The sequence below is a fragment of the Mastomys coucha genome, unplaced genomic scaffold (assembly GCF_008632895.1).
Source record: "Mastomys coucha isolate ucsf_1 unplaced genomic scaffold, UCSF_Mcou_1 pScaffold15, whole genome shotgun sequence".
NCBI classification, from domain to species: Eukaryota; Metazoa; Chordata; class Mammalia; order Rodentia; family Muridae; genus Mastomys; species Mastomys coucha.
Window position 1 is genome coordinate 95373997 of NW_022196897.1, and position 24350 is coordinate 95398346.

General features: G+C 40.0%; 1 protein-coding gene and 1 non-coding gene across 2 annotated transcripts in view; both read left to right on the forward strand.

Annotated features, from left to right (window-relative positions):
- Lgr4 (leucine rich repeat containing G protein-coupled receptor 4) overlaps positions 1-24350 on the forward strand; it is a 98768-nt gene that overhangs the window by 1480 nt on the left and 72938 nt on the right. The gene's annotated exons all lie outside the window — the stretch shown is intronic.
- LOC116092707 lies at positions 19039-19170 on the forward strand. Its single transcript, XR_004119431.1, has one exon. It is a non-coding gene; the product is annotated as a U8 small nucleolar RNA (small nucleolar RNA).

The window sequence follows — 24350 nt, forward strand, 5'->3', positions numbered from 1 at the left end:
GAAGAGGAAGAGGAGGAAGGAATCCTTAGTGAATAAGGCATTTTAAAGAAGGAATGCTGACCTCAGGTAGAGAATGTTGGGTGAGAAAGTTCTAGAGCGTGCGCTCCGTGCAGTCTGTAAGGTGGGCAACCGTTTTCCGCCAGTACCTTCACCAGCAGAACCTTTCATTTGAGCTGCTTGTGGTCAGGAAGAGTAGCAAGATAGTTCTTCTGGTTCTTCTGACCCTCCCCACCTCCTTCCTCAGAGACCCTGAGAGCTTTCAACATCTCAGGGAAAAGGGGGAATCTGAAATAGGTGTTGGAGGTGATGTTGGCAAATGCCACCGGTAGAAAAAAAGAATGGGGTAATTGAGCAGAGGGCAGCTTGTATGGTCCTTTCAGGCTTGTATGGTTGTGTGGGCTATTGCATGATTAAATCAGGAGCTGAGAAAGACCTGTTAGAGAGCAAGGGGCCCGGGAGGCCCTCTGGCAAAGGAAACTTCCTTTTTACCTTCAAGCTATCAAAAGAGACCTCTTAGACTTAGCTTTAAAGGAATAACAGATCTTGTGGAGGGAAAACTCCCTTTTAGGCAAGCTGGGGCATTGCTGTATTTCCAGGTGGGTGGTGCTGAGGCATTCAGCTGGCCCTCTCAGGTTAGGGAGGAGGAGAACTGAGACCCTTGGCTTTGCAGCCTAGTCTCAGATTTTGTCCCAGTCTTAGGTGTTGTTGGTGTCTGGAAAGACCCTTTCTTTCAAAATGATATTTGACTTTTCACTAAAAAAGTGTGAAGTGTTTTGCTCACAGAGGTATATCAAGTGGGTACATCTGAGCAGGGTTGGCAAGTGAGGAGCTAGGGTTTTACTGTTTCTCGAAACTCTTTGGAAATAGTCAGAGAATTCAGGCAGAAAGAGAGGTGACTTTACCTGAACCATTTAGAATTATGGTTATTATTATTTGTAAGAGTATTTGTTAAAGTTTGAGGAATGTACTAAGCAAAGTCTTTTCAGATGAACTAAATTATTAGTTAAAAAATTAGGATTTCACTGTTTAGTTTATTTGTAAAGACTTTGGTTAGCACATTCCTCAGACTTTAACAGCTAGTCTTGTCCCATAAGGAAAAGGGCCAGTTTTTTTGCCGTCCCTAATATCATGTTTTTATGGGAACATGCTCCTCTAGAGAGAGAGTATCACACAACCTGTAGATCTCACTGGAGACAATGAAACACCCTATCTTCAAGGTCCAGCCTTAGGGGAGTAACTACGCATAGCTGGTGGAATGGACAGATAACAACGTTTTCCTGAACTTCAGTGGTGGTCAAATGTGAGCTGTTTCTTTGTGATCAATAGGTAGAGCGAGGGCACATTCTGAGAGCTCATTTTTCCCCATACCCTGCTCTCACCCTCAGAAGGGTGTTTTATATATGACCACTCCATCTTTAAGGGGTTTCAAGGATAGTGTATTTTCAGGTAACACATGAGGAAATCGGTGACTCTCTAGAGCTTTGTCTGAGGAGGGGCAGGTGCCTGAGGCCTGCACTATTTGCTCTCACAGTGTAACTTAGAATCCCCAAGGGATTCCATTCTGAGGAACCTTTGCAGCAGTGTTCATGAGCCACGGTTTACACTGAGAGTTAAGTCCACAAGTCTCTAGGCCCTTGTTTACACCTTAATTTCTGGATCTCACCATTTGTGAGATTGCAAAAGCAAAAACAGAAGCTTTTAAGATGAGACTATTATAGTGTTCAGAGTTCTTTCTCATTGCTCAGTGACTCGTCCAGTGATGGGATATTCTCCAGCCATTGAGGTCTGTGTGTATTCCACCTTGGAGACCACAAGGCCAATAGAGAACAGAGATTTTTATTTGACTCAGTGCATAGAGCCTGGTATACTGGAGAAACTTAAAATTCCTGGAGTGAATAAGCTCATAGGAGCACACTAATACATAAGCTCATAGGACCACACTAGAGAGCTTCCAATCTAGACACCAAGCCCAGGAGGGCTTGCCAAATTTGGCAATCTCTCCTTTTAGCCTTTTGTCCAGAATTGAGAAGGCCCCAGAGAGAACACTTCTGCTGTTACTACTTTAGGCTGGTTTAAACTTGTTTGGCCAAACTATTTCTGGCTGATTGCTACCTTATCAGACTTGGGGGACAGAAGCAGGTGTCATACCCAGGATCTTTTTGTGAGACTTCTGTAGTCATAGCACTAGTAGCGATTACGTTTTGGAATAGCTATTTTGAATCCTATGCCACAGTGTATATGGTCCTATCATAGTTAAGTAATCTTATTCATATTAAATTTTCATTTTATGTTGTAAAAAGGATTCAAGGTTATCCCTGTGTTAGTGGTGATAAAGAAATTAACCACACTCATTCCAAACTTGGGGAGAAAGATAAAGTGACAGTGACCCTGTACAGGATGTTTGTAGTGTGTGTTTTCTGGTTCGTGGGTTTCTGCAATGAAGTTTGAGAGCTATTTTAGATTTGGAACAGAAACTTTCATTTCCATAAAACATACATTTAAGATGATAAAGTCTGCTGCTTCGGCTTCGTGGGAGAGAGGTAGATCTGAGCCTTTGATCATCCCTCAGCCCTGAGTAATTGTGTGGCCTTGGGCAAGTCATTCCGCATTGTTTTGGAGTGCGTGCCGATTTCCTTATCTGAAAAAATAAAGTAATTGCATTCCCTGTTTTATCCTCAAGCTGCATCTTCCATCTCAAAGTTGGGTGATTTTGCATACCTTCCTGGACTTGAGGATGGAGAAGTGGCAGTCATGCTAGAAAGACCTCTCGAGAGGCTCTTGGAGCAGCAGGACAGTCTTCCAGTTGGAGCTGCTTAAGCCTTTTTATTACCACTCGCCCGGAGGAGTTCTTGTCTGTGTTTGGAAGTGTGTGTTAGGAAATTTTCCATGGAGACTTGTTGCAGAATTCATGAGTAGCAAGGGCACTTTGCTAGGGTAAAATAGCCCTGATTGTTTCCTGTGTGTATGGCTTAACACTTGGAAAAGAAAATCACTGTTTCACTAATTTGGATACAGTACAAAAAGTTACTCAATGTCCTCCCTTCCACGTAATTAGTCATACTCAAACCTTCACTGTGGATATTCTGTACCTGAGCAGATTATCAAGTCTTCCTTATGGAACTGATGGTTACCTGAAGGGCTTTGAAGTTCTATTTAAAGAACCAGTTGCTTTTTCTTCTCCTTTTATTAGTATAGTCTTCTCCAGGGTGCGTTTTCTTATAGCACCACACACTTTTCCTTTATAGCTATCAGGTGAAAGTATTTTCTTTTTCTAACTTCCAGTATCTACTGTGTATTCTATAATAGGTCAGGTCAGTAGTCCGTGTCTAGATGCTAATACTTTATAGTAAAATTGGTATCCTTTTTTCATTCCCTACTTCTAGGCAAATTTCATTATCATAGTGTGTCCATCTAGAGATGTTAGCTTTACACAACTCTGTACTTTAAAGCAAGGTTAATATATGAACATCTTTCAGTTTGGATCCTTTATTTTTCAAACTAGTGAACAACTGTTCTCTAACTGCCCAAGAGGAAAGAGCATTCTATGGGAAAGGTGGGGAGCTGGGTTCCAGATCTCAGTAATTCGCTGGCATAACCTTGAGTGAGTCAGAGGCCTAGTCCTTCAGGGCCCTAATTTCAACAGTGTGGAAAACAGCTGTGGCAACAATTCTTATTGACAAGAGGTTGGTTTTTTTTTTTTTCCCCTATTAATCTAAGCAATTTTCAATGAATTGGGGCCTCAGGGTCTTGTATCTGCTAGGCAAGCACTCTACCACAGAGCTATTCGCCTTTGCTTTGAATTTTAATTGCTACACATTTCTTGAGTCAATTCTGTAAAGAGATGTGATGGGGACTCTCGCTAACCCTACAGTAGTCCAGTTCAACTGGAGTTCTTGAGGCATCCATATCTCTCCAGGCAGTGATGTCTTAGATGTTGCTTGAATAGTGCTGAGAATTTATACCAGGGATTTACTTACTCTGCCCTCCTTAAGACTTGCTGTAACCAGTAATAGTTGATGATTTCCAGTTTAGCTGAATACTGTGCCAGTTTTGGTGTCACAAGTATTTACTGTCCAAGTACTTGGCTCCTAGCATTAGAATTGTAAGGTAACATTTGACAGCTTAATCTCTCAGGAAAGATCAAAGATCTGTCTAAGTAGGTGGATCCAGGCAAGTTTAGGCACTTTCTCGGCCTCTGCCTTTGTCAGTCTGTCTCTCAGATTTGTATTTTAGTCATCTTTATAATGGTAGAGAGCACTGACAGCCTGCCAGTTTGGATCTTTGTTTCTGGTCTCCTTGATTGTGTTTATTCTATTCGTGTGTGTGTGTGTGTGTGTGTGTGTGTGTGTGTGTGTGTGTGTGTTTTAGAGTAGATCATTGCTTCTGCCTCTACTTTGGATTTCTTTGAATCCCTGTAGAACATAAAGTCTAAGAATCATTTGGTGAATCATAGAATCTGAGACCAACTCACTTTTTTGTCTCCATAAACATATAATGCAGGTATTAAAAAGGCAAGTTATTGGTTACTATATTTGGGAACAAATTTATGTTATCATAAATACTTTGCATTGTTGATATAATAGTTTAAAAGTTAAATCCCACCAAGAATGCCTTCAACTTTGAAAAATGACAGTAAGCCAACATATATCTTCATGATAGGACATCATTGCTCTTTCCATTTGTAAAAGTAGATATTAATGCTTTAAGTTTATAAATATATTATCTGGGTTGCTTTTTAAAATTCATGGGTGGTCTATTTTTTGCAATGTCAGAGCTTGTTTTCAATACATAAAAAATAAAGTTTTGATTTTGTTATTTCTGTTCAGTGACATGGTTTTTGTAAAACCTTGACTGAAGGTGATAAAATGCTCCAATTTTAAATACTGGCAGTGAAGAAGAAAAATCTAGGGCATGTACCCAGTCACTACTCTTACACAATGGCTAATTTGTCTGCTTTCTTGACATTTCTTTTGTGTCTTTAAGCACTTGATGGTCAGACTACATGTTAGATATCAGCCTGTTGTTTGAAAGTGAGCAGGTTTCAAAAGTGAGTTAAAAACTAGTGGGAGAGAGAGAGCATGTGAGCATGATTTTATGTTCATAGATATTTAATGGTGTTTCAACCTTCTGTTAGTGAGATAGTTTCAAATACCCTTTTAAAATAGTATTGTGAACTTTTATGCAGTATGCCTTGTGTTCCTTCAGAGTCAAAGATTACTAAGATTTGAATGTGCTTTTTTTTATTGTAAGATTCTTAAATGTTCTGAGTTACTGTATTAAGTTATGGCGTGACAATTTAAAACATCTAATGTTTGGGTTGCTACTATTAGTTTGTGAAACATGTTTTTCTATTATGATTTTTTTTGATGTTGTTGTTTTTCATTTTCCTGAGAAAGGGTTTCTCTGTATAGCCCTGGCTGTCCTGGAACTCACTCTGTAGACCAGGCGGGCCTCGAACTCAGAAATCTGTCTGCCTCTGCCTCCGAAGTGCTAGGATTAAATGCATGTGTCACCACTGCCTGCCTGATTTATTTATTTTTTACATTATAAAAACGTAGTATATTTTTTGTTTTGTTTTATTTTAGTTTTTAATACTGACTGTTGAAAGAATGAAATCTCATTATGCTCTTACTACAAAGCATTTTTGATATACTGTTTGAATCATAATATAGAATCCTTAGAAGAACCCTTCCTGTTATCCTATTATTCCTTCTTCAGAAATTAGACAAAAATTTGACAAGCACATGGCTCCTTCACCTTGTTGGGCTTCTAGGCATGGCTAAGGGAGGTGCCTAGAATTCAGGTCTAACTTTTGCACTGTTCCTGCACATTAGGTTTCATGAGATAGTGCTCAGCATGAACCATAGAGTACTTTAGTACAATTGATGCCGTCCAAACTTTCTTCAAAGGACTTGATTAGAGCCCTTTTCAGGAGGTGGGAGAGGGATTTCAACATCCTCCCTCTCTTCAGGGTTTTGGTTTTGAAGATGCAGAGTGGGAGACACGTTTCCAGTTGGCATTCTCTTCCATGAAGCTTGAAGGACTGAGCTGTGACTTCGATTAACTTCTGGGTTTTTCTGTTTCCCCTAGGGATATTCTTTCTGTGCAGAAGCTTTTGAAGAAAGTCTATACCTCGTGAAGGGCTTGGCCCACCACAGACTTTAGGAGTGTGGAAGCGCATAGTTACTCTTAGATTCTAGATTGTCACTCTGCCCATGTCTGCAGACTCTCTGAGAGGTACTACCTTGCAGGAGAATTCTCTACAGAATGAGAGCTGCATCTCTGGAACCGGGCATGTACCTCAGTGAGCCTGCTCTACTGTGTCTGTCAGCTTCTGTTCAGTCGCTGGGAGAGAGAAGAAACAAGCAATGCCAGCTCTGGCTGTGAGGCTAGTGTCCTGGGCTCTTCAGCATTTGGTGTTACTTGCCCAATGTGTTTAGTGTTTGTATTATCTAAATGTCATAACTGTCCTTCAGAACTTAATCAAGGCCCCCCCCATCTCACATAAGTGGAAATGTTCACAAACAACTTAATACCATGAGTGCAATGTTCACAGAAAGGAAATATTACATGAATCCAGTATATTTGACATATGTTGGTACCTTTTGGTTTTAATAAGATACATTTGGGATTTACTGACATTTAGCAGCCTGTCATAAACCCAGTTTTCATCCCTTTTGTGATACTTCTGCTCATCTACTTTAATTTTTTCTAACTTTAATTTTGTATGTGTGTGTTTGTGTGTGGTGTATTTATGCACATATTTGAAGGCACGCATGGCATGGCATGTATGTGGGGGTAGAACACAGCTGTAGCTGTCCAACCCTGCCTTCTACCTCGATTGAGTCAGAATCCCTTGGTTTTTTTTTGCTATGTATACCAGGCTACCTGGCCTGTGAACTTCTCAAGGCCTTTCTCTCTGCCTCACATCTCATGTTGCAGACCAAGCATTTACCTGTTAAACTGTATCCTCAATCCTCACTATTTCTTTTTCCTTCTCCCTTTTCCTTTTGAGACAGGCTCTTATGTAGCTCTCATTAACTAGCCTTGGCTGCCTGGAAATCACTGTGTACACCAGGCTGACCTTGGCCTCGCAGAGGTCTGTTTGCCTGTTTCTCAAGTGTTTGGAATAAAGGTGTATGCCATCATATCTGAATCCAATATTTCCTTAAAAAGAAATGTCCCCTTGTTGGTTTTCAGCTCTCCAAGGTCATTTTGAGTCCATGGTTGTGTATTATCTGTCTTTTTATGACCCTGCTGAGTTCCAGTCTTCTTTGATAGGCTTGCCTTCGTGAACAGACTTCCGAAAATGATTTTTGCTTTTTAATGTTTTGAGATGCATAAGGAATCCAGAGGTCAAGCAAGTCAGTTAATCACTCTGGGCTTCAGGCTCCCCATCTGGAAGAAGAGAGAGGTTGCTCTACTGTCAAGGTTTACTTAAGACCGCTTCAGCATGGCCTGGCTGACACAGCTGAGGACCATGTGTATCACCATTACTTGGGGGAGTTAATAGGTAGCTGCGGATGTGTGTCATTAGCCTGTGATTTAAAATTCACATTTTCCCATCTTTGGTTCTTTGAGTGTGTATCCGATAGAAAGTTGGATCTGGATTTCATAGATGAGCCAATGGGCTGGTGGAAAAGTCTGCTTAACTACCACATGTTTCTAACAATATCCCAGTGAAAAGCATGAGTACATGTGTTCTTATAATGATACTGTTGCCTTACAGGTCGGGCTTCTCACTTGCTAACAGGAAGGTCTGTGATGGTAGGGAGTTGTGTTTCTTTGGAGGGAGCCCAGATGAAATCAGATTTTTTTATTTTAACCTTTTAACTTTGATCTCTGGGGCTTGGTGCTGCTTTCCTGAGACAGTTGGTCAAGTAGCAGGGTGCTGTCCCACTAGGGGAACAAAATGTCTACACACAGCGTGCCACCTGGCTCAATACTGCCAGACTTTGCAACACCAAGGATTTTCACGGAACAAAGTCAATTCTTTGAGAATTCTCTTAACTGTAGTTTCTGAGATTCACCCAGGCACTTCTTGCTAGATATGGCTAAAACTAACTCAGAGTTTCAGCTACATTCTTATTCCTTTATGTCACTTTGTTTCTAGAATCATTCAGATTGCTAGTTTTCCTTATAAGAATTTTGAAAAGGTATTTTTTACTGGTTATTGGATATTTATATGAACATACACATATACAAATATATATTTACTAGAATGTTCATGCACTGTGGATAAAGATACAATTATTCTCTTTAGTAGTTTTAGAACTAAAATTCTTTCTAAAGATATATCATTTCTAAACTGTTAGATAGCTTTCTTACTCCTTTTTGGTGCTGGGTTTTAAACTAAGGGCTGTGTATGCACATGCTGGGCTGCTCAGCTGTGTTTTTTTTTTTTTGTCTCCGGCTTTCTTGTTTGCTTTTTATTTTATTTTCTCAGAAAATTTAAAAACTTGGGGTTTTGATTAAGCCCTGTGTTTCTTCTCTGACATATAAGCTAGAACAGTGGCTATCAGTGGCTGCAGTGCCCACAATCTGTTTAGATTGCCTAAGTGGTTCAAGTACAGTTTGCATATTCTACCCAGGGTCACTCTTTTTTTAAAAAAATTTTTTTGAGAGATATTTTTTTTTTGTTATTGCCATCTTGACATTTGCCTGGTTACACATGAATAGCCTGATCCAATCCCTCAGCAGGGAGACTGCCACAGTCTGGCTTTCAATAGCCTTGTCACCGACAAAGAAAACATATGGAATATTTCATTCTTACCCTTTACAAACAGTCTGGGCCTGTGAGGGCACGCAGCAGAATACTTCCTTCTTCATGGTAGGTTGGTGTTTTTTTGCCCTGGTGATGGGCTCAGCTACCATCCTTCCAAAGCCTGGGCACCTTTTGTGTAAAGTAAATTCCACGCTGTGGCCAAGTCAGTTTCTAATATCAGCTTAAATGTATTGTCTGATTGATGGAGGCAGACTTAATCATATATTCACTCAAGGGAGTGCAAAACATACACCACACACACACACCATCAACGCCATTTGGGCACTGTCTTTCCAGATTTGATATCTGACGTGTGAAGGGAATGCAGATGCTTAGTTCTCTGTTGAACATGCCTGGAGGGCTATCTGCATGTATGTTTATCTCCTTGTCAGTCCAAAGAAAGGGATCAGTTTATCATCCTCCTGCTAGCCAAGCACTGTGGCATTAGCATTAAGGCTTTTCTTCTTCACAGTACCAGCCTTCTGCTAGCAGTAAGGACTCTGTGCTGCTTGGATTTGCAGGGCAGAGCGGGCTTGTTGGCTGGCTTAACAGGAGAGAAGCAAGACTATGGGAAGAAAGGGTAGGCTAAGTTCTGTCTTTATTAAGCCTTACTCCGTGTTGCTCTTGGTACTACCCTGCTTGAGATGGCACTTAGTAAAAGAGTTACAAGCAGATAAGTAGAAAAGAGAGTCTACCAGTGGGATGATTCATAGTTTTGGAGAAGGAAGTAATGACGTCCATGTCTTCACGTCTTTTCTAATCCCTAAGTTACCCCAGCTTGAATTTCTAGTTTCATTGTTTCTCATACTTGTGGACAAATGGTCACGATTTATCTAAGGGATGTGATCTTCTTCTGTCGGTGGTTTAATCCCACATAAAATCAAATATTTAAGTTTGTATACACGTCTTATCTAAAAGTTATTTCTGGTGGCTCTTAGTGTCATAACTGAGCATAAGCTACATAACAAATTAGCTTATAGAAATTAATATATTCACATTTTTTTTTTTTTGGAGACAGGTTTTCTTTCTGTAATAGAGCCTGGCTGTCCTGAATTGTCTTTGTAGACCTGGTTGGCCTCAAACCACAGAGATCCTACTGCTTCTGCCTCCTGAGTGCTGGGATTACACTGTACTTCATCTTGTTCACCTGACCTTCTCTTCTTCCTTCCTTCCTTTCTTTCTTTCTTTCTTTCTTTCTTTCTTTCTTTCTTTCTTTCTTTCTAAGATTTATTTATTATATGTAAGTACACTGTAGCTGACTTCAGACACACCAGAAGAGGTCGTAAGATCTTATTACAGATGGTTGTGACATGTGGTTGCTGGGATTTGAACTCAAGACCTTCAGAAGAGCAGTCAGTGCTCTTACCTGCTGAGCCATCTCACCAGCCCCCAGCCTTCTTTCTTTACATGAGAGTCATCCCTTTTGTAGTTCTTAATCCAAGGCCCTGATGCATGCACAGCAAGTGCTCTGCTGTTGGGCCACAGTGCAGTCCTTTGTAGTTCTTGATAAGCCTTTCTCTAAATTTGTTGACCACTAGGGGCTAAATTTAAGTTAAAATGTTTATTGATTAGTTTTATGTTTTGCCTAAATAGATATATGTTCCCTCCCTGCCTCTCTGCCTGGTACCCAGGGAGGCCAGAAGAGGGCGTTGGATCCTCTGGAACTGTAGTTACAGATGGTTGTGAGCCACCATTTATGTGCTAGTAACTGAACCCAAGTCCTCTGCAAGAACAACTAGTTCTCTGAACTGCTGAGCATCTCTCCAGCCCCAGACAACTAGATTTTTAAAAACCTTTTATTTTCTGTGCTTTACAAATGAGTCCTCGATTTCTCTTTTTAATTGTATAATTATGAATTCATAATGAGGAAAAAACCTTAACCCTGTATTAAATTGACGGTGTATTTAGGACACAGGGTTTTGAGAGAGTCTTGATATACAGCTCTGATTGGCCTGGAGCTCCTGTAACCCAGGCTGGCCTTGAATTTGTACAGATCCTCCAACCTCAGTGTCCTGAGTACTGAGATCACAGGACTGACACTCCCCCTACAGGCTGCCAACAGTACATTGGCCTTGAGTCCTGGGGTGAGTGCCCATTTATAAGAGCATATTCATTTCAATTTGAATGCCTTAACACTGTGGCAAGGTTTGTTTTTACCAATCATTTGCATTCTAGTTAGTTTAGTACCCAGTAAACTAAATTTGTTAAAAACTGATCTCTTTTTAGAAGTTTGTATTTTTGGGGAGCCTGGGGGGCGGTTTGAGACAGGGTCTCTCTGTATAACCCTGGCTGTTCTGGAACTCAGTCTGTAGACCAGCTTGGCCTTGAACTCAGAAATCCACATGCCTCTGCCTCCCAAGTGCTGGGATTAAAGGTGTGTGCCACCACTACCTGGCTGAAGTTTGTACTTTCAAAAGAACATTATGTAGCATCCCTTTGATCCATGGCATTTACTCTGATACCCTGAAGACAGGTGCAGGAGTGATCATTGTAAAACATTTTACAAACAGTGATCTTTGGGTTGTTTGGGTATCTGTGTTTGAAACGCATGATTTTTGAAAAAAAAAATGGAATTTTGGTGAGGAATTGCTGGATCTGTCTTTTGCATTAGGCATGTTTTATGTGCTAACTATAATTTTTAAAATAGGCATTTAGGTCTATAAAGGGCTCCTGTTTTATGGCTTAGCAAAATGAGATTTGCAAGGATTAGATAATTTGCTCAAATATCCATACTTAGTGAATGTTGGTTTGGAAACTCAGGCGCTCTGTACTCGTTTGTTCATCTGTGGTGTTTGCTTGGGTGTTTGATAGTTTATCATAAGAGAAGAAAGTGGGGAAAAAAAAAACCAACCAGGGCTAGTGAGAAGGGTCACTGGTAAGGGCACACACCACCAGACCTTACATACAGCCTGAGTTCAGTCCATGGAACCTATCCATTGGAAGGAGAGAAGTGACTCCTTTCTGCAAGTGGTGTCTGGATGTCATATGTGAGCCATGTCACACGTGAGCCATGTCACATGGCATGCACATGTACACAAGCACAGGCACAAAAGAAATGTAAAAAAAAAAAGGTGAAAAGTTTTAGGTTATTAAAGAAAAAGAATGCATTCTCTAAAGCCAGTGAAGCATGTGCACATCTAATATACCTGTATTTGTGGGAGACTGGATTTGTGCATTTAAAATCTTTGCACTTGTGTGTAGAATGTAGGTTTTTATTGGAGCAGAGGTTTTTTTTTTTTTTTGGAAGTATCAGCCTCTCTCATTTCCTCCCCCTCTCACTATATCTCTTGCTTTTCGTTTATCTGCATTCAAAATACTTGACCTCAGAGAGAAGAGGTAAGGGATTGGGGGATGAGCAAGATCAAGGTACAGTAAGGTACCATGTATGTGTGTATGAAAATGCCATAATGAAGTCTCTTCTTTTGTACAGCGGCTATCTGCTAGTAAACGTTTAAAAGAATCAAAACCTGAAGGAATGCAGAAGTCTGATGTGTGAGCACCGACAGAGAGCCCCACTCACTGGATAGTGAGTGGGCATTAGGACTGGCTTCCTCTCTTCCCGTGGGTATGTGGTGTAAAAGAGTCGGAGCGGATCGCAAGTGTGCTCCTTTAAAGCAAAGCCTTGAGGAAGAGGAGAAACCCGAGTGTGCAGTGGGACGCTTTCCGTATAGCTGCCCCTTCTTGCTCACTGGAATTTCCTGCCTCTCCTGTGGAAGATGTTTTTATAGGGAAGTCAGCATAAAAGTGAATCACCCATGAGCCGTTTTTCCCCCTGAGGCATTTCATTTACTCAGCTTGGTATTAATTTAGTTGGTACTCTTTAGTTGACTTGAGCACTGTGTTTGTTGATAGTGTGAGCTGATGTTTATTAAGCTGTTAATATTTTACAGACTTCATGAGTTCCGGTTGGATCTATGCACAGTCTCTCCTTTAGCAGCAGGGCTATTCATGGCTGGGTCTGTGTGGTCATAATTTCAGAGCTTTGGTGATTGCCAGCGCCATCCTGGAGAGCCATTTGCTTGCTGATTCTAAAGGTGGTTTGTTTGTTTTTTCTCTCCTGGAAGTACCCCCCCCCCCCTTTTTGTTTCACTTACATTACATTGGCTTGAAGAGGTCTGCAGTCTCTCTGGCTTTTCAGACAAAACCTCTTCATCTTCTTATTGTTAACTTGCTTGTTACAAAAGTCACCAAGTGTTTCCCATATAGTGTCTGTGACTCTCCCAGTGGCACTCTCTGCCCCATGTTCTTCTCTTGACCATTAAAAAAAAAAGCAGAAGCCTAACGGGGTGTGATTGTGTGAGGCCTGTCACCATGGGTGAGGAGTGCAGCCTTGCAGAGGACCTGTTGGGTTTGGCTTATAAGATCAGGGTATAGCCAGGCATGGGGCTTCATACCTGCAATCCCAGCACTTAGTAGGTGACTCTGGAGATCACCTATACTATTTTTTTTAAACTTTTTTTTTTTAGATTTATTTATTTATTTTATATCTATGAGTACACTGTAGCTGTACAGGTGGTTGTGAGCCACCATGTGGTTGCTGGGATTTGAACTCATGACCTCCAGAAGAACAGTCATTGCTCTTAACCGCTGAGCCATCTCACCAGCCTTCACCTGTATGTACTATTAAAGCTTGAATGGGTACAGAGACTCAGTCCTTCCCTCAGAGAAAAGAAAAGCCAAGGTTATTTGGTTGAGTGAGTTTTACACCACTGTCCTTCAGTGCTTTCCTGCAGGAGATCAGTCCTACCTCATGAGTCTTAGATATTTGGAAGTGTACATTTTGTAGAACAGGAGTTATTTCTGGAGAGGTTTTTGTTCTGTCCACTGCTTGAAAGGTCCTGAGCCAGGTAGACTGTAGATTACAAAGAGACCTGAAAGATCACATAGTGCAGTGAATGGAAAGCTCCATTTGTTATAAGTTCCACTCTTCCCAAATGAAGGCATTCCATGAGAAAAGTATGTCAGTCTCTCTCTCTCTCTCTTTCTCTCTCTCTCTCTCTCTCTCTCTCTCTCTCTCTCTCACACACACACACACACACACACACACACACACACACACACAAGCACTCATGCACAAACAATGCCTTTATGGGCATATATTCACATCTACCTGTTTGTAACTTAAATTTTTTTTTCTGTACTAAAGCTTTCAATTACATAAATTATAATAACCCCTTTGTTAGTGTTCTTGCTTTCTTCAGAACTTCTAGTCCTTCTCAGTGTACTTCTAAGGAACTAGTGGACCTGGGCTGGGAGCTGGGCCTGGCGGATTATAAATTCAAGCACTTGAGAAGTAGAGGCAGAAGGATGTGAGCTCAACTCGAGTTAGACCATATATGTGTAGAAAGGTACTATCTCAGAAAAGAAGAAAAAGGAAGGGAATGATGGAGGGAAGAGGAGGAGAAAAAAAGGGGAAAAAGAAGATAGTAGATTTGGCTCACATTCCCTCTCACAGGTGAGAAAGTATTTTCTATAACTTTCCCAGGACCATTCCCAACCTTCAGAGTAAGTTTAGAGCAGGAGCCGAGAGATCATCGGAAATGATGTCCTCTTTAGATCTGGTAAATCTCGAGCATCTAGGAAGACTTTCTGACTCGGGTTGATACAGCTTGTGCTGCTGATGGTGAATGTGTTTCCCTTGTCTTTCCAGGTTGTGTGGGCTTGATCCTTTTGGACCCATATGCAGCAATTGATTAAACTGTGATTTAGTTGTGAGAGTGAATAAGATCATTAAGTTTTGAGAACTAACAGAATTTATATAGTGACAGTAGTAGTCTAATGTTAGTATTTAAAAGAGTAATTTCTTCACATGTTTATTGTGTATGTCTGTTGTGTTTGGTGCAGGGGACACAGAATGGAGTGATGTCTGACAGTGTTCTGCTGGGTAAGGAAGGAGATAGTTAATTAGACAAAAGCAATTGAACACAGTGAACTATATATGATCTGATAATATGGAATACTATCAAAAATAAAGCAAGATGAAGGAAGTTGCTATTTAGGTTAGTCAAGGAGGGCTTGCAGGAAGTGAAGATGGTCAGTCAACTTCTCTGGGAACATGAATGCATCTTAAGCACTGGCAAGACCATGTTTTATAAAGTTTCTCCCTAAATGTCGTCAGGAATCTAACACTGAAAAAAGAAAAAGGCTGAGGCCTGCTGCCAGCCAGAAGGCGATTTGACAACTTGCCAGACTACCTGGCAGGAGAGCCTGAACCTGAAGATCATATTGGGACCTCCCTTTGACTACAACTGCCTAGTTGTGCCCTCTACGGAAACCACAACCGTGTGTTATGAGTTGAGTCTATGTGGTCACAGAACCTCTGAGTTTTTCCTCCAATGTAGTCACATTGGACAATTCTCCTTTTTCTGCTTTAAGGGGAAAAGAAGTATTTTCCATGCTATAATGACAGTGTAACAGGAAAAGGTTGTGCAATAGAACACCAGGCAGGGGTAAGGGGCAGTCTACTGATAGATGCAAGCACATAGGTAGATCTCAATAGTAAGGTGTTGGATGTTATAGTGTGTTAAATATAAAAATTACAGTGGTGGAGAGCAAATCCATGGCAAGTTTAGATAGGCCAAAGATGGTGTGATTGTAAAGGGTGTATGCACTGGGGCTTCCCTTGAGATGACAGACAGTTCCTTATAATTGCGGTATTGTGAATGGACATGTGATTTAAGTAATGAGTGCAGCTAGCTTTGGTGTGGTGCAGACTCATTGCTCCAGTCACCCAAGCACTAACACGGAAAGATAAGTTTGAGGCCTGCTGTGCAACCTACGTTGTACACAAGTTCAAGGCCAGCCTGGTCTAGGACAGCCAAGGCGACATAGAGAAATGCTGTCTTAAAAAAAACAAAAACAAAACCAAAAAAAACCAAAGTAATAATTTAAAAAGGACTTGGGGGTATAGTTCAGTGGTAAAACACTTGCTTAGCATATGTGATTGAGGCCATTGTTGGATTTCCTGTACTGCGTAAAGAAAAACATTGCGTGTAAAACTAGTCAAACCTTGTTCGGGTCCTAGTTTAGTAAATATATTATACCAAAGTAAACTACTCCCTTTAGCTGCTGTATTATGTATGTATCAAACTCTTGTTGGCAAGAGCAAGGGCAAAGGTTTACAGGTACCCACCGTGGTGTTTTTGTAGCTTTTAGTGCACCTTAAATTATTTCAAACAAGAATGGTAACAAACGTACCATATGTGTATAGGGTCTTGCAAAGTCTTCGTCTTGACTTTATCTAAGTGGGACTGCGAAACAGACTCTGAAGTGATGCAACCAGTGTACGGCTGTGAAGCCAAGGGCTCTGTCTGCACCTTGGGCTTCAGCATTGCCTGCTCCTTGAGACCATCACTGAAGTTGATTTGTTACTGAGCAGCTGTTGTGAAAGTGGCTTCCATCTTTCTCCCCAGCACTGCCTTTCTATTGCCTCTCAGTCTCTCTTGTTTGTCTTTGTCTCTGTCTGTCTGTCTGTGAGTGATGAGCGAGTGTGTATGAGTAACATGAATGGGTTATGAAACAGAGGAAGTACAACATCGAGAGACCACCTTAGGTTTACCATGTAAACGTTTGCAGTCATGTTTTTGGATTGAGCACCTGGGCACTTGCTGTTAGTGGCAGTGTATCATGACTGATCACCCAGACCGTCTAAGCAGTGTGGGGCATGGGCTTGGGTCTTTGCTTGGGAATTAGTAGCAGTTTTCCTTCTGATGAGTTTTCCTTCTCAGTATATTTGCCTTAATTGCTAGATTAACCAATTTTTCCTTCCCACAAAAGGTGCACACATTTGTAGAAAGAGAGGATGAATGAATGAAGTTTTAAGGACTAATTTTTGTGGTATTTAAGCAATAATAGTCCAGATTACCCACAACTTTAGTTTCCTTTCATGAGTCCTATGGATGGGCTTTGTCACTGTTTACACTTGATTACTTCATTGTTAACTCCAGTGATGTGTGATTTAGCATGCAAAGACTTAATTATTCCTTTCTGGCTTAGTTAGAAATTTCCTTCCAATAATTGCCTCCACTGCCCTTTAGCCTCTTAAATGTTTAGTTTGTTTAGAAGAACGTGGCTGCTCAGTAGGCAGTTCCAAGCCCAGCAGTGTCCAGAGCTGTCTTTATCATAATTTATACCCTTGACATAGTGACTGAGGCCCTAGTTCTTAAGTGATGATGGCTGGTGGGTGTTCCTTAGAGCTGTTCTTAGGCATTTGTCTCAGGTTGCTGTTCATGGCTAACTGGCACTAAACATTTCCTTAAGGTCTCAGTTTTCAAATTTGATATTTCCTAATTTTAAGTGAGAAATTATGCCAACTCTGTAAATAAAACTAGATTCTTAAAACCTTAGCATTTAGATTTACAAAACACCATAGTTTTGAATGTGAAAACTTTTAGTATTTGAGGGAGTTATTTTTGTAAGGCCATAACATGCAATCGTAGTTATATGGTAGAGACAAGATCATTACATGTTATCCCATTGGATGTTATTTTATGAACAGCAAAGAGGTTTATATTTAGGGTTATATTTAGGGTTAGCAAAGAGATGATTTTCATCCTGCTCAGTTCTAAAATATAGTTGTTATGTTTATGGCCTGAAAGCAGGGGATGGCGAGGAGAGAGTATAATTGTTTTCTGAGTATAATTTTGTGTGGCGGCGCCCTTAATGGGAAATTGTTTGATTTTTCAAAGTTGAAGTTTGTGGATTGAAAATGTATTTCCTGCCAGGAGGAAAGTACTCTATCAGGATAAATTAAAAATATTAATTCTACCTAAGACTTTGTTCCAAGTAGTTACAGCCATGTCTCTGTAGACAGATTGTCAAATATTACTTTTTAGGTTTTATTTTTGCAACATAACTTTAGCCTGCGCCACTTTCTACAGTATCCTCTTTTGTCTCATTCCCTTCAACAATAGTAAGCAGGTCTGTCCGTCATCTATGGGGTGAGGGTAGGGGTGGAACCGCAGAAGCATACTGGGGGAAATCACTTTACATTGTCATAAAAACAATGTAAAGTGCTTTGTTTAAATGAAAAGCTAAAAATTTTGATTTAATAAAGAAAAATAATATACTGAAGACGCTGACATCTGTAAGAATGAATCTTCAATTGTGAAATTGTTAAGGAAAAAAAAGACTTCATTTTGATGGGTTATAGCAACTTCATTATAAAGCTGGATATTGAATTTATCAGATTTAATTGAGGGGTATTTCAAGATGTTTTATGTAGCAAGGTTATGTCTAATTTCTATGCACACAAGGTAGCATAACCCGTTATAACCAGCTTATTTTGCTAACTTGAGAAATGTCAGAAACATGTACTTGAAGAGATATATAAAATAAAGCAGCTCCAACCACTTAAGGATTGAAGAGGAAGCACAGAAGGAACCTCTGAAGATACAGCAACACACACACGCACACACACACACACACACACACACACACACACACTCCTATGTGAATGCACACAAAATTAATGCTATTTTACTTCAGCCAGGTCCTTGTCATGACACTGAAGCCTTTTTTTCTTTTTTCTTTTTTTTTTTTTAAGATTTATTTGAGTACACTGTCTTCAGACACACCAGAAGAGGGCATGGGATCCCATTACAGATGGTTGTGAGCCACCATGTGGTTGATGGGAATTGAACTCAGGACCTCTGAAAGAGCAGTCAGTGCTGTTAACCACTGAGCCATCTCTTTAGCCCTGAGGGCTTTACTTTTTTTTAAAAATTTATTTGTTTTGTTTTTTTTTTAACTTATTGCATTATGATGAGAAAAGTTACATGATTTCAATTTATCTGAATTTGTTAACATTTAAAAACATATTTTAAGTAAATAGAAATAAATCACATTCTTGTTTCCCTTTTGTACCACAACCCCTCCTAGAGACCCTCCCTTCATTACCTACAATATCTTTTTTGTCATATTCCTTAAAATTTATAAAATAGTATAATAATAAAAATAAATATTATAAAAGTTGTTTGATATAAAACAACAATCAATTTAACAGTCTTATGTAGATGCTCATCTACAGCAATAGTGAAAATACATTTTTCTCAATATAAAAGGCTATACTTCAATGACCTTCACATCACCAAAGGATTTTACCTTCATCGTAGCTAAGCTGAGAGTTCACAGTTCTGCTGCACCAAGAAATGAATTGTAGACATGATTTTTGGATATAGACTTCCTGCTGTGGTCAAAACTATTTGACTTGAGTGAGTGACTTTATTCTCAGCCCACAGAGAACAGGTTACATTCATTTAAGAAATGGTGTATGATTGTCAGGAGGTTAATCCTTACCTGTTCTTCCTCTCAGAGGGCAGTAGAACATGATTGGAGCTCGCATGATCTGCTGATTAGCATTTCCCTGTAATCAGGACCTGACAACATCTTGATTGACAAAAAAAAAAAAAAAAAAAAAAAAAAAAAAAAAAGAAATGGTGTATGTATTAAGATGGTCTATCCATAAAGTCATTCACCAACTGTTTCAATGAACAATGGTTTTACTTGGAGGGTGGCACAGACATTAGGTGAAGGTAAGAATTTGGTTCATTAGCTGTGATAATTTGGAAAAGCATTCATCTCATAGAAAGAGTAACTTATAAAGTCCTCTTCTTCAAACTTGATACAAGAGTTACAAATGTCAAGCAAAGCATTCAGTCTCACTCTTTATTGTTCTCTTACAAGCCACCTCCCAAGTTAACTGTCTATGTCTCCCTTGGGTATATAAATACCTTTGAAATATATAAGCTGTTTTGAAAACCATAGTATAGTGTAAAAACATGAAATAAACAATACTACTAATAGAGAGGCTGAGATAGGAGAAGCAAGATTTCAAGAGCCTTATGTTGTACACAGAAAGACACTGTCATGAACAAACAAGCTAAAAGTGCATATGGATTGTACAATATTGAACCTATTTCTCCAATTACCAAATTAGAGAAACCATTGGATGACAACCAACAAATTTCCAATTCCTCATATTTTTGGATTTCAATCGATTAGGATATGTTGGTAACATTAATTTTCATATTCATATTAAGAAAAAGTAATTGTCACTTCCTGTTGTTTTTGTTGTAAGAGGTAGAATTAGGTTTGTGGGGATTTGTTGAAAGATTACCTTCTTGCTTCTTCTAGGGTGTAGTTTTGCTCCTTATGTTGATGTTTTCTTTCTATTATCCTTTGTAGGGCTGGATTTGTGGAAAGATATTGTGTAAATTTTGTTTTGTCTTGGAATATCTTGTTTTCTCCATCTATGGTAATTGAGAGTTTTGCTGGGTATAGTAGCCTGGGCTGGCATTTGTGTTCTTGTAGGGTCTGTATGACATCTGCCCAGGATCTTCTAGCTTTCATAGTCTCTGGTGAGAAGTCTGGTGTAATTCTGATAGGCCTGCCTTTATATCTTACTTGACCTTTTTCCCTTACTGCTTTTAAAATTCTTTCTTTGTTTAGTGCATTTGGTGTTTTTATTATTATGTGATGGGAGGAATTTCTGGTCCAGTCTTTTGGAGTTCTGTAGGCTTCTTGTATGTTCATGGGCTTATCTTTCTTTAGGTTAGGGAAGTTTTCTTCTATAATTTTGTTGAAGATATTTACTGGCCCTTTAAGTTGAGAGTCTTCACTTTCTTCGATACCTATTATTAGGTTTGGTCTTCTTATTGTGTCCTGGATTTCCTAGATGTTTTGGGTTAGGATCTTTTTGCTTTTTGCATTTTCTTTGACTGTTGTGTCAATGTTTTCTAAGGTGTCTTCTGCCCCTGAGATTCTCTCTTCTATCTCTTGTATTCTGTTGGTGATGTTTGCATCTATGATTCCTGATTTTTTTTCCTAGGTTTTGTTATCTCCAGGGTCGACTCTGTTTCTGATTTCTTTATTGTTTCTATTTCCATTTTTAGATTCTGGATGGTTTTGCTCATTTCCTTCACCTGTTTGATGGTGTTTTCCTGTAGTTCTTTAAGGGATTTTTGTGTTTCCTCTTGAAGGGCTTCTAGCTGTCTACCTGTGTTCTCCTGTATTTCTTTGAGAGTGCTATTTATGTCTTTCTTAAAGTCTTGTATCATCATCATGAGAAGTGATTTTATATCTAAATCTTCCTTTTCCGGTGTGGTGGTGTGTCCAGGACTTGCAATAGTGGGAGTATTGGGTTCTGATGATGCCAGGTGACCTTGGTTTGTGCTGTTTATTTTCTTACACTTGCCCCCTGCCATCTAGTTATCTCTAGTGCTACCTGCCCTTGCTAAATCTGACTGGAGCCTGTCCTTCCTGTGATCCTGTTTGTGTCAGATCTCCTCAGAGTCAAGCTGTCTCTGTGATCCTGTGATTCTGGGATCCTGTGATCCTGGGCTTGTTATAGCACCTGGGAGTGGAGCTTCCTCTTGGTTGTTGTGGGACTGGCTTCGGAGCTTGTGCCCAAGGTCTGCTCAGGACACCAGCCCAGAGAGACAGGAAGGAACCAGAGCCATTGGGCTGGTGGAATTCCTGTGTGCCTGGTCCCTCTGGTCCCTGTTACTCCAGGTGTTGGGACAGATGTTGGGTCCTCCTCACCTCTGATCCTGGGCATGTCAGAGCTCCTGGGAGTGGAACTTCCTCTGGGTGTTGTGGGACTGGCTGCAGAGCTTGTGCCCAAGGTCTGCTCAGGACACCAGCTCAGAGAGACAGGAAGGAACTGAAGCCACTTGGAGGAGTTCCTGTGTGCCAGGTGCCTCTGGTCCCCGTTACTCCGAGGGCTTTACTTTTGAAGTTGGATGTTTGATAGAAAAAAGTTGAATGAAAGTCTTTTTGGTTTATTACAATTTCACAGATAAATTCAGCCTTACCACAGCATATGCTTATTTCCTCCTAACCATATCGAAGTGTGGACTTTTAGCTTTTCACATAGACTAAGTATTTGGCAGGGCAAGAGTGTATATGAGAATTGATGCATTAGCCATTATTTAGTAGAAGCGGATTACTTAAACACATATACTTGTACCATGGTCATCTCATAACCCATCTACTGTGGGATGAAAAGTGGTGTGGATGCTATGGGCAGTGAGATGACCCATATGTCCTAGCCAGGATCAAGCAGGATAACAGGAAAGATCACTGTGCTGCTCAGAACGGCCCATACAATCTAAAACTTTAAGGATGAGTTGTTTACTTTTCGAATTGACCATTTAATAATTTTGGACCATGGATAACTGAAATCATGCAAACAAACCCGAGGATAAGAGGAGTACTATTTGACCTTTCAAAAGTAATTTTAATGTGCTTGAAATAGCCAGCCTACAGATATTGGTTGTTTGAATTACATTTTTCTTGATACACACACACACACACACACACACACACTCACACACACACACACACACACACACACACACACACACACGCATGGTTGCTTCCTGGTGTATTCACATGTATATGTTTGGATGCACATGCATGTGTGTGGGTGCACATGTGCTATAACACTTGTGCAGAAGTCATATGGCAGCTGTGGTTGTTGGTTTTCCTTCCACCTTTTGAGTCCCAGGGATTGAACGGAGGTTGCCATTTTAGCTGAGCTATCTGGCCAGGCCTTGGGTTCTTTTCAGTAGTATGGCAACTAGCAATCCCCTCATTAATGAGACAGTTCTTATCATTATCTGACATAGCTTATTCTCAGGTAGTCATGAGTTTTTGGGGGGGCTTGTTTGTTGCTTTTAAATTTGTTTTTATTATTTATTTACTTTTTAAAAGTAAACACTTATTTTTTGGCAGCTAGCCAGAACTGTCTAGACAGTGCTTAGAAGGCAGAGCCGTCTTCCCTTAGCTGTACATGGTGAGAGTCAGCAGTCTGGCTTGTTAATTCTGTAAAACTTAATTCTGTATGCTGGTCAGACATCACCAACTAGGTGAGCTCCTTTTCTTGTTTATCCACAGGCAATTGAGGAAAGAAAACATTTACATGGCTGATGGGCTTTCCTTTTATTTGGATTTGAGCGAGAAAAGTCATGTGTTTTCTCTGACTTTTTCTAGTGGAGAGGGAAAGAAAGCACCGTTCCCTCAGTGGCCTTGCTAGAGAGTCGCCAGCGCTTGGGTTTCTATTTGTCTGTCTCCAGAAAAAACGTGGGATGATTGAGTTTTCAAATGCAAATATGTATTTGTGCCTTTAAAACTTCCATCAGATCTGTGAAGTTAGTGTTTAATCTTTTAAAATGAGTTGGGTGGTGAATAAATGTACAGCAAGTTCATTCTGTTTCTGTAATTTCCTTTTAGTTAACAAAACTCCAGATGATTTATTTCAATTTAGTAATGTCTTTAGCTTAGTAATGATTTCATTAAATTAGAGCTTAGTGGAATTGCTACATATAATCAAATGTATTTGATTTCTGTATTCCTGTATTTAATGCTAAGGTCTTTGAAAGGCCCGTGAAGAAGACAGTGACTTTTGTTATACTTTTTAATTCATGATCCAAACTTCCTTATAACATTGGCTTTGACTCTCCCAAGCACTACAGGGGATGGTGACTGTCATCAGAGTACCACAGATCTGAAGCACATCTGTGTGTAACGCCAGTGGGCAAGACTAAGGGGAATGTGGGCGGTGGTGGCACACGCCTTTAATCCCAGCACTTGGGAGGCAGGGGCAGATGGATTTCTGAGTTCGAGGCCAGCCTGGTCTACAGAGTGAGTTCCAGAACAGCCAGGGCTATACAGAGAAACCCTGTCTTGAGAAAACCAAAAAATAAAGAAATAAAAATAAGATAAATAAATAAATAAAACAAATCAAGCTTCTCTTCTTTACAGAAAGGAGGGACCTTGGTTATCTTTTTTTTTTTTTAATTTCCCAAACATTTAATATACCATTGAGGAAATAATATGCAAGTGAAATATATAGTAAACATTTGGCTAAGTCCTTTCTTAGAATTATTAGTGAGCATTTGGAGGGTTAGAATCAGGTCTTACTTGGAGACTCCTGCTCTTATTTCCTTCCTGACTTTAGCTCTTCTCTCGCTGTTCTTTTTCTCATGTATATAACATATATACTCATCTACGTTGAAGAAATTGAAGGCCATGGAAAAATTACATTGGAAATTGTCCTTTACTTAGCAAAAGTTTATGCCATCAGCAAGTTATGTGCTGTCTTGCCAGGTGTATTGCTGTATTCAAGGGTAGACGAGAGGGAAGAGCGAGCAGGGCTTTCTGTTTAACGTGTACCAGAGTCTTCGCATGCGCCAGGCATTATACTCAGCTTTATATTTGTCAGTTCACTTCATCGTCTTTTACTCTATTGGTGAGGTCTTTATTCCCTTTTAAAAGGTGGCACTACTATAAGACATTTAATTTACTTAATATGTTAGTAATGTACATCCAAGGTCATGGCTTATAGTTTCTAACCAGAGGTTGGACCCCTTCTCTCTGACTCTGGGATATGTGCCCTCTTCTCTATGGCTCACAAGTGTACACAGATGATGTAGTTTGGTGGAGAAGACAAAAAAAAAAAAAAAAAAAAAAAAAAAAAAGTACCAGAAGAATGAATGTAAGAGCACCATACAGAAATGAGACTGAGGTCTGTGGGAACAAGAAGAGGCCGAGGAGCTCGCTTTGCTTTGGGAGTGGGAAGCCTTCC